Genomic DNA, 12,039 nt, shown 5'->3' with positions numbered 1-12,039 from the left:
ATTGCAAGGAAGGCAAAATCAGATTATGAGAAGAATTTAGCCGAGCAGGCCAAAGGAAATCCCAAAAAGTTATTTCGTTATGTGGCAAGTAAGAGGAAGAATGACTATGGAAGAGTAACCTTAATGAGTGATGATGGTCACAAGCAGATGGAAGCAGATAAAATAGCTGAGTTACTGAGTGACCACTTTGCAAGCATATATCTTCCTAGTGAGGTTACTGCTTTAACCTATGTGACAGACACTAATGTGGGAACAGAGGTGGATGAATTGGAGGTCCTTACGATATTGCAGAATCTCAATATAAATATATCTGTGGGATTAGATGGGATATCAGCCAGGGTTTTGTGAGAATGTGCAAGAGAACTGGCAATGCCTTTGACTAAGCTGTTTAATTTAGGTCTCAGCTCTGGTAGAGTTCCAAGGGAGTGGAAAGATGGCAAAATTATTCCTTTGCATAAGGGAGGCTCTAAGACTACAGTAGCAAATTGCAGACCAATCAGTATCTCATGCATGGTGGTAAAAGTATTAGAAAAATTGGTAAAAAAAAAAAGAGAATTCAAGAATAGGTAGATAAAAATATGATACTGTATGAGGGTCAACATGGCTTTGCGAAGGGTCGGTAATGGTTTAGTAATTTACCAACTTTTTATAATCGAGTAACAGCTGAGTTAGATAAAGGAAATGGCTACATGGTGATTTTGCAGGATTTTGCAAAGGCATTTGACAGAATACCACATGGAACACTGTTACACAAATTAGAACAAATGGGAATGGATAAGAGGGTGGCTGCTGGACAGATATCAAAAAGTAGTATATGGAGGGACAGAATCAAGGCGAAAGCAGATGACTAATGGTGTGCCACAAGGTTCAGTGCTAGGACCATTGCTGTTTAATTTGAACATAAATGATATAGGAAATAACCTGAAAGGAAATATTCAGTTGTTTGGTGGTGATGCAAAATTATGTAGAGTGATTGTTTGTTAATCAAGGCGATGTGGAGAACTTGCAGGAGATTTAAATAGGCTGTAAGTATGGGCAAAATATAATAGGGATCAGTTTAATGTGGAGAAATGTAAAGTTATGCACTTTGGGATAAATAGATTACAAACCGTTTATATCATCGATTGCACTGTACTCCAGGAAATAGATGAAGCTAGAGATTTAGAGGTGGTGGTAGACAGAGAATTAAAGTTTAGAGAACATATTGCTAAGGTAGCACATAAGATTACTTGGCTAGTGAAGAACATGTTAACAAGTAGAGATAAGGAAATTGTAATTCCTCTTTATAAGGCCTCGATACACCCACATCTGGATTACTATACTCATGTCCGGTCCCTTGGGTTTCTTGGGGATGTGGAAGCAGTGGAGAGGATTTAGAAGCAAGTGGCCTGTGGAATGTTCCCTATGAGGATAGATTGAAGGTGTGTGGATTGCAGAAGTTGGTTGATAGGAGAAAAAGAGGGGATATGATAGAAACATTTAAGTTACTTAAAGGATTCTATAGGATAGATGCAGGGGAAATATTTCAGCATTTGGCTAGAAGGACCAGAAGGGGTCATCCCTGGAAGTTGAATAAAGGTGTGGTCAGTAGGGTTGTTAGGAATAGATTTTTTGTTTGGAATGAGTGGAATGGGTTGCTTCAGTCAGTTGTGAGTGCTTTTTCTGTTAACGAGTTCAAGGAGAGGTATGATAGATTTTGTGGATAGATTAGGTCTCCCACGATGAGTCTTCGAACTCCAGGGAGGTGCCCATATAATAATAATAATTAACTAGTGATGTTGCAGCATTGAACTTCAATGAGTGCTATCTCCATTGAGCTCTACATGGCTCTGGCAAAGGACAGTTGAACCTCACATAGTGGTGGACCCAGGGAAGATGATGAAAACCCTAAAACATAAGACACTTCTCTTCGATGACTGACAGTGGATCCAGGTAAGAGAAGGTAAAGAACCCTAAGACAATTTCCTTTGAGACTCGAGAGCTTATTTACATCCCATACCCTGCGCAGTGCATACGCCCGACGCTCAACGTTACCATATATGGAAATGTGCTAACATCGGGATGCAATGATGTCACATTTCATACATCATACATTTGGTTTAATGCAGTTTCTAAAACAAAGAAATAAATACACATAAAAAGCAAAACATATTTTACAAGTTGATTTGCTGCCTAAATGAATCAACTGATCAACATTATAGTTATTTACTGTAATGTTGATCAGCCCCTCCCTATAGTTATTTACTGAGCCACCAAATGTATATAGTGGCTGTTTATTATTGGTTAGTTATTTATACTTTACAAATTTCTTTCCCAGAAGGTAATTGGACAAGCGCCTCTACTATATGAGAGCAGAGCAGAGCATTCACAATACGGCTGATTGGCAGTTTTCCATTTATGAAGTAGATATTTGCATCTTCCACGGCCCATCCTAATCCTGTTTAGTGAAAACCGTTCTTTGCATGGCAAATCAAATCCAGGAGGCCCAGAACAGGGATCTTCAATAAGCGATCACTTGATAATGTTAGAATTGTTCCCATGATTCCTCCACTCATCCTCAGGAGTAGTTGTGAGTTTTCAATAACTGTCCCTCAGAGCAAAAGGGAGTACATGATCTGAGCCGAATTCATGGCAGATTGTTTAGTATATTTGAGAACAGTTGTAGAGGATGCAATTTTTTATATATATATATATATATATATATATATTTATTTATTTTATTTATTTTTTTTTTTTTCAAAGTTGCAGTCTGTCTTCTAAGATCCGATGGGGTGACATTTGCTAGGACAGGAAAGCATAGTAGAGGAGTTTATGGCTTATTAACCCTTCAGAGGTCGCATGAAAATTTTTGGCATCAAGGGTCATGCGCGTACTGTCATTCCGTGCTCATTTTTAACAAAATTGAAGGTGTTTTGAATAATAATAAATACGCATATTGTAGAAAAAAGATTATTTATTCAAATTACAACATATTTGTAATAGAAAACAAAATAAAAAAAAAATTAAATGTCTTAGAAATAGAACTGCATATGCTTCATGTGCAATAAATGTGTAGAACTGGATTAACATTCTTTTACTTAAGTTCTACACATTCATTGCACATGATTGTAGCATGTTCAAGACACATAAATTTGTAACATCTCTTACAATAATATTTAGATGCATGGGTTTTTTTCTATCACAATAATAGCATCTTCCTTTTTCTGGATGTGCAACTGCAGTTTCGTTCTCAATTCTGTTCTTGAGTGATCCACAAATTTCTGTGAGTCTCAGTTTTATATTTCTTGGCAAACTTTGAATTGATACCCTTTCTTGCAAATGTGCTTATAGTAGAGAGAATCCAAGATCTTGCAGAAATTTACGTCGCAATATTTTTTTAAAGTGTTATTCGCATGGTAAATAACTTGAGAATTAATTTCAGCAATGTTGATGCAAGAGTAAAAAACTACCATAGGCCATCTTCTTGTTGATCTAGCACAATTGTATGTTGAACACAACTGATCCACAACATCTACTCCTCCTTTTGGATGATTATAGGTAGTCAGAATTTCAGGTTTGTATAAAGCTCCACTCTCTGTATCAATGCCATCATCGTCATCCAAACTTGATGCTAACAAAACAAATTTCTAAGACTATTACACTTTTTTTATCTAATCTTTGTCAAGTAGCTTTATTTTATCCTCCTACATGTTTCGCCAATCTTTTTCTATTGGCATTCCTCAGGGAATACAAACTAGTAAGCTAAAATGAAGGTTACAGACTAGGTTATAACTGATGGTTCTAATTCATATAAAAAATTGGTATTGTGTGTGACAATGTGCGTGTCTCGTTAACGTGATTTATTCGTTATGGCTCATGACATAATTGTTATGAAAGTTCATTTCTTTGATGTTTAATGATCTGATAAAAGTTTTCCAAATTTCTGGTAAAATTAGACCTTGATTCTTGTTTAGGTTTTCAGTTTTACGGGCGACTGTAGCTGCTTCTTTAAAGGTTCTTGAATGGTAGTTATCTTCTATGTATGGCATAAGGCTCTTATCCCACTCAATGTGATGGTTAGTAGAAGCAAAGTGGCATGAAAGGCCTGAAATGTCTTGTCTGTTATTTCTGACATATCCTATGTGTTCTTTCTTTCTCGTTTCAAAGCTTCTAGAGGTCTGACCTACGTAACTAATACCACATGAGCAAGGTATATTATATACTCCAGAGTACTTGTAGAATGGGTGAGGATCTTTCGGTGATCTTAAAAATTTCCGAATAGTGTTGATTGGTTTGAATGCCACTCTGATCTTATGTGGTTTTAAAAGGTTAGCTAATTTTTTGGAAAGGTTGCTGACATAAGGAATCGTAATTGTACTGATGTATAAAATCGTAATTGTACTGATGTAGGAGGATAAAATAAAGCTACTTGACAAAGATTAGATAAAAAAAGTGTAATAGTCTTATGAATAATTGTCAAGAAAAAATTCAACAAAACAAATTTCTTTTTTTTAAGACAGTATGGTACAAGTGTACATTTATCTTTGAAAGCAAACATACTCGATTTTATAAGACGATTTGCTTGCAATAATTCAGGAGGTAGTTCTCTTTTATTTTTTTGAACTGTTCCTATTACAGTAAGTCTAAATTTCTTTAGCAAGTTTTCAATCAAAGGAAAAGAAGTGAACCAATTATCTAAAGTAATATTCTTCCAGAATTTTTGATTGGTTGTACTAGTCTTTTAACAACGTCACCTGGCAAATTGCTCATGAAGTACAGCCCTTCCAGTTGTCATCCAACATATACCTCAAGATTAGCCGTATAGTACATTCTAGCATCACATAATGCAAAAATTTTCATACCGTATTTATTCGGTTTACTTGGTATGTATTGGTGAAATGAACATTTTCCTCAAAACCTTCCAACTTTTCATCGATTGTAGTGAATGCACCTAGATTGTATCCATTTTTGTACTTTGTAACAAACAGATCAAAAACTTCACGAATAGCTGCCAATTTGTCTAGCTTTTTTCTTTCTTCACGTTTACTCTTATCATCAAATCTCAAACACCTCAAAAGGAATTTGAATTGCCTCACCGACATTGTTAGTCAAAATATTTCAATGCCTTTACCATTACTTCCAAAAAGATCTTCTAAATTCAAACAGTTTGCTTTATATGTACCAGTAATATATAGAAGTCCAACTAAAGTATTTCATTCAGAGTTGTAAACTTGGCGTCTTGTTCTCGAGTGTAATTACTAGCTAAACTTTCAATATACTTGTTCCTGTTTTCCAAAATAATCGATAAAATAGAATCGCCTATAAAATAATTCCAAATATCAAGAGGTGACCGCAAATTTTGAGTGTCGTTTTAGGGCCAGATGATTCTTTGATTATATTGTATCTCTCATTCCTAATACGTTTGTTAGTTCGTGGCACTGCTCTCCATAAATTTCCGTCTTTTCCCTGATAGAATCTATCCTCCAAACTCTCCGGGTTATCTTCAGCTACTTCTAATGACACCTCATCGGCTTCTTGGTCGGTTTCGCTGCCACTCATTTCTTCCACATTGTCTTCCTCCTCCTCTGAACTAAATAATCGATAAAATAGAATCGCCTATAAAATAATTCCAAATATCAAGAGGTGACCGCAAATTTTGAGTGTCGTTTTAGGGCCAGATGATTCTTTGATTATATTGTATCTCTAATTCCTAATACGTTTGTTAGTTCGTGGCACTGCTCTCCATAAATTTCCGTCTTTTCCCTGATAGAATCTATCCTCCAAACTCTCCGGGTTATCTTCAGCTACTTCTAATGACACCTCATCGGCTTCTTGGTCGGTTTCGCTGCCACTCATTTCTTCCACATTGTCTTCCTCCTCCTCTGAACTAGCATCGTTGTCTGAAACATCTTCATCTTCATCATTAGCAAAGCATTCATTCATCAGCTTCTGTAATCGTTGAAAGTTCATTTTTCACTTGGTTAGACTATAATAAATTTAGTTTAATTCTTTATCCAAGTGTGAGCAAATAAAGTTGGCTCCTGAAAGTATCTTCAGGACCGGAGTAAGGTAGTACAACACCGGGCAACTCGTTGCAAAGGTGGAGCAAGATAACATCACTCCTATCTCAGCATCTCACTAGGCTGGGTAGTAGCCCTTCCCTTAATGCATAACATTATACATATCCGCAAGGAGATGTGTTTTGCATTATGGGAGATACTGAGATAAGAGTGATGTTAGCTTGCTCCAGCTTTGCAACGAGTTGCCCGGTGTTGTTACCACCTTACCCCAGTCCTGAAGATACTTTCAGGCGCAAACTTTGTTTGCTCACACTTGGATAAAGGATTAAACTAAATTTATTATAGTCTAACTAAGTGAAAAATAAACTTTCAACATCCTTCTCTAAATCCAGAGTAATTTAATAAAAAGGTGGCACACCATTTGGCAACTCCTATAGGTAGAGATGACCTCGCTAATGCTTTTGCCTGGTATCTCCACTTGGGCCTGGCTCCCACTGAAGAGACCTCAATAAAGGTCGAAACTAGTCTGGTAGTGGCCCTTCCCTTAATGTGTAATATTATACATATCTGCAAGGAGATATGTTTTACATTATGGGAGATACTGAGATAGGAGTGATGTTAGCTTGCTCCACCTTTGCAACAAGTTTCCCGGTGTTGTACTACCTTACCCCAGTCCTGAAGATACTTTCAGGTGCAAACTTTGTTTGCTCGCACTTGGATAAAGGATTAAACTAAATTTATTCTGTAATCGTTCTTGCTCTTTCTCATAGTCACCCATTTTATTTTACCTAAAGAGAATATAATTTACCATATTGCAATTATATATAAACATATATAAAATAGATATATATGTATATAAAAAATATATTTCCTGTGTAAATATATAAGCCTGTATGTAAAAATACAAATAATTTACAAGTACTTACCAATTTGAAAAATTTTGATGACTGCTTATACTTATAACACTAAGCGTCGCGTGGGATCTGTGAGTGCGCAATGTCTCTGTGGGAACAGTTGTTATCGCATCAACATAATATTCTACACTAACATATGTCCTGCCTATATATGAAGCTACATAAATGTACAACTGGATTTAACCAGCTGCTTTAGAAATATACGCAAAAAAAGCAAACGTGCGGACTCCCAGTCCACGCACGACCTCTGGAGGGTTAATGATGGTTCACATATTTACACCTTTTAGTAATCCAAATATAGCATCTTAAAACACATTAGTACCCCCTCCCCCATGCAGATTTGGTTACAAGCTAAGAACTTTCATGATGTGTGGCAATCTGCCAAAATGCAAGCATGAAATTTCCGCAGGATATAGTGTTTTCTCTCACGCTGATAGATAGAGTAACAGCGAGAGAGTGATGATTGTCCTGATGTGAATGTGTTAAAGAAGAATATACTATTATTATTATTACATGACATCTCCAGGGAGTCCAAAAACTCTTGCACTTGCATAAAAGAATGTAGGTTGAGTGTGATGCTGAAATTTTGGTCTCAAACCATGTGTAATATGCCAATTTTTTTCTTGGTCTACCTTGGAGAGTATTTGTTGGAGAATCATGGCTTGAGTGGTGGTTAGGTATTTTAGGTGGAATGGGGTACGGGGAATGAAGATCTTCATTCCAATGAAAATGATTTGATCTGAGCAGGTCTTTGGATCTGGAGAACAGAAAAAACTTTAACTGGACCATGAAAAGGAGGAGGAGTAGAAGAAATTGTGGAGGTTGTCCCATTTAGCATTCATGTAATGCCACAAGACCTGGAACTGGGTGATGGTTGTTCTGGTAAGATGATTATAAGATGGAGTAGATCACGTGGGGTTTTTGCATTCTCTGACAGGATGTCAATTGTAATGGAAAGAATTGTGCAAGTGGTCATACACATCATTTTTATTACTGCTAAGGGTGTGGAAGATTTTATTTTAATGGATCGGATTTTTATTGTTTTTTGGATTTGATATCTGTTGGAGAAATTATTTGATTTATTTTACTTCATGATTTATGCTGAATTTATTTAGAAGTGCGACATCATCTGTGAAGAGGAAAGAGCTGACTATTGTTAATTTGGATATCAAGTTTAAATGCCACTTTCTTTCATAATGTAATTCCATATTGATCATGAATAAACAGTGGAGATAGCATGCACCATTACCTTATACCTGATTTTACATCAAACTTTCTTCCTGTACTTTGTTTATGATGGCTGACATATGTATAAAATGTTGCTCTATATAATATCCCATTTACCACCACTTAATTTTAATTTTTCAGACAGCCAACCATATTATGATGTTTGTTTTTGAGATCTACAAAACTTTAATAAGATCATCGTTGTTTGTCCTGACGCATGCTTGCTCTCTTCAAAATTTTTCTTATCCTCTTCAAGTATTCTTACATACCTATAACACTCATTAAGGAAATTCCTTTGTATGCATTTAGCTTAATAGATCCACATTATGAGAGCTGTCCTCTGACCAGACCCTCTGAATTATGCAGTATAACTGCCGTAAAACTTTTATACCTCTATTTAAATTTCTGGTCACTGTTGTCTACCTCTCCATATTTTGGATTTCTGATAGCATTTTTACCTATATTGAAATGCACCTGCGATTACATTTGTCCTGATTATCCACCACAGTTCTGTTACTGCTTATCTCAATAATATTTCTGAATTACTCCAGAGATTAAGAATATACTTTATATTCATTTTTCACTTCACTGTTATCAACTCTGATACTTTCTTACAATACTATTTACATCATTTATAAGTAGCATCTAGAATATTTTGCAGTCACATTATATTTATCTTCTATTATTATTTTTATTACCAGGGATCTTCAGGGATTCATTGAGAGAGACCATATATATTGTTTTCTCAGAATTTGTGTTTCTTGAATCCCCAATAAGGTTTTATTTGTTTATTTTTCTATTGTTGCAGACAAAAGTTCTTCACCAAATACTTTCTCAGCGAACCAGCCAATGTTTTCTTTAATATTTGTGTATTTTCCAGTTTGCAGTTTATTTTGAAAGCTGATTTACTTTCTTTTTGAAATATTGTAATGTTATTATTATTATTAAGAGAGAGACCTCTAGGGAATCAGGAATTCATCAAGGGAGGCCATACTATTCACACCAGCTGTCATACCTCTTCTTGAATTCATTCACACTTCTTCAACACACACAACATCCAAAGGCAATTCATTCCAACACACACACTATTCTATGAGAAAAAAAATCTAGCCTAAACCCCCTTTCTTGACAGCAATCGTTCTCAACTTCCAGGAATGAAACTCCTTTCACCACCCTCCATAAAATGAAAAATTCCTTCTACTGAAATTCTGTATAATCCTTTCAGAAGTTTGTCTTAATCATATCTCCGCTATTTGTTCTATTTGCTAGTTTCTGCGGTCTTCAAATTCTCAATCTGTCTTAATAATCAGTATTCCACAATCCTGATATTTTTTGACGCTCTCCTTTGTACTCTTTCCTCTCCCCACTGTGTCAGAATCACCACAGAAACCAGGAGGCTAGACCTGCACGCTCTTATATCTTCTTTTCTTTTAGGCTTACACAGTGATCCAAATACATTTTTGAAAATTATCTTTAATTTTCAAAATATACCAAACGAAGAATGGTGTTCTTCCATATGTAGAGATATTTCCTACAACAGGATTAGAGCCAGCACTCTCTCTAGCCACGTTCTTTTTTCTGTTAACTCAGATGAAGCCACCAACACATTTTGGACTGGACACAATCTTCTATTATCCATGTGTGCTATGATGAACTTGAAAGAAAGATTGTCAAATCTAGAGAAATTACCTTAGATTCTTCCCATATCAACAACAGCCTGAGTTTCAATCTCTGTGATGCACACATTGCTTCTGTTCAATACTGGCGCACTCGTGACAGCACGTAGTCAACTTGTATTTGGAACTCAAGCTCGCGTTACTGTTTTCAAAATGTACTACTGTCTTTTGTACTAGTACTGTTAATGCAATTTTTAAGTCTCTGTTATTTTTTGGATATTTCTTTGATTGTGATACCTGAACAAGTTGATCCAGTCCATTCAACGAAACTAGTAAACTAGTAGTATATTTTTCAATAAACCATGTCACCTCTTTATCTCTTGCTATCAGTCACTTAAACTAATTTATATATATATATATATATATATATAAAGATTCCCATCCTATATATCTGGAATATATCTGAATAGATAGCTAAAGTATTGAAGAAATATATCACACCATTTGGTTACATTATAATTAAAGATGCCAAGAAATTATATTCTTGGTTTAATCCTTTATCCAAGTGAAAGCAAACAAAGTTTGCACCTGAGGTATTTTCAGGACAGGGCAACTCGTATATAGAGGCTAATCACATCACTTTTCTTAGTATCCCATAATGCAAAGAACATATCCTTACCGACATGTGTAATGCTACGCATTATGGGAAGGGTCGCTACCCAGATCAGTTTCAACCTTTATTAAGATTTCATCAGTTGGAGCCTGACCGAGAGGTGATACCAAGATTGAAGCAAAGCAGAAGTGATATTTCCATATACAAGTAGCCAAAGGTGTCACACTTTATTATTAAAATACTCTGGATCAGAAATACTCGTTGGGAGTTTTTTCCACTTGGTTATACTATAAATTAAAGATGCCAAGAAATTATTTTTACTGGCAACTCCAAGGAGTCCTTAGACTCATCAAGGGAGGCCCTGAACATCATATCAAGAACTATTCAACATTCACGCAGCATCTATCATACCTTATTATTAAAATACTCTGGATCAGAAATACTCATTGGAAGTTTTTTCCACTTGGTTATACTATAAATTAAAGATGCCAAGAAATTATTTTTACTGGCAACTCCAAGGAGTCCTTAGACTCATCGAGGGAGGCCCTGAACATCATATCAAGAATTATTCAGCATTCACACAGTATCTAACATACTTTGCTTTGAACTCATTCACAGTCATGGCACCCACAACATACACATACTCTGGCAGCTTATTCCACTCATTCACCACTCTCCACGTAAAAAGCCTGGTTGCGACACCCTTGCTAACTACACTCTTGCTCAGTTCTTCCACCACATCTGTTCTGAAAAATTTCCTCTGAATTAATCTTGTAAAAATCCCTCAGTAATTTGAATGTCTCGATCATATCACCTCTTTTCTGCCTATCAACCAGTTTCCGTAATCCACAAATCTTCAACCTGTTCTTGTTAGGTTCATTCCATAGACCAGCTACCCTCTTGGTCACTCGCCTCTGGATCCTCTCTACCTCTTCCCCCATCACCAAATAACCCTGACCCCCAGATCTGTGCACAGTAGTCAAGATGGGGGTCTTATCAAAGCTCAATACAGAGGAACAATAACTTGCTTGTCTCTGCTCGTCAAAATATTCTTCAGTAATCATGTGATCTGATGAGCTGCTTTAGCCACTTTTGCTATGTGCCCCCTAAACTTTAACTCCTTATCGACTGACACTCCCAAGTCTGGCTTTGTCAATTTCCTGGAGTACGATTCCACCAATGTGATATACTGCTGATAATCTTTTTATCAAAGTGTAATCTTTTTTACACTTTGCCACATTAAACTTTATTTCACATTCTTGGTTTAATCCTTTATCCAAGTGTAAGGAAACAAAGAATATAAACAAACAAAAATGCTGACTGGGAGAATTATTGATGCTATTTCAGATGAACGTTTGCCATCAAAATATTTATGGAATACACAAGTTGCAGAAACCAAACATCTGTGTGAAAGTGGGATGAGTGAGTTGGTAAGAGATGGGTCATTTTTCAATATTGCTCTCCTCTATTGAGTCAGGTATTTTGAGGGGGCTCTTAGGAGTCCACTCCAAATATGAGAGCAGTATTCGATAGCTAGGCAGATTGATTTGCAATTTGTATAAGGTTAACAGCTGTTTAAAGGTGAAGTAATGTCTTGAGTGAAAGAGAAATCCTAGTTATTTAGAAGCTGGGGATGCAATAGTTGTGATGTTTATGCCAGGAGAGGCTTG

The sequence above is a fragment of the Typopeltis vanoorti genome, chromosome 2, assembly GCF_054136105.1.
Source record: "Typopeltis vanoorti isolate ZY-2024b chromosome 2, IOZ_Tvanoo_1.0, whole genome shotgun sequence".
Lineage (NCBI taxonomy): Eukaryota > Metazoa > Arthropoda > Arachnida > Uropygi > Thelyphonidae > Typopeltis > Typopeltis vanoorti.
This window is presented reverse-complemented; position numbering follows the sequence as displayed.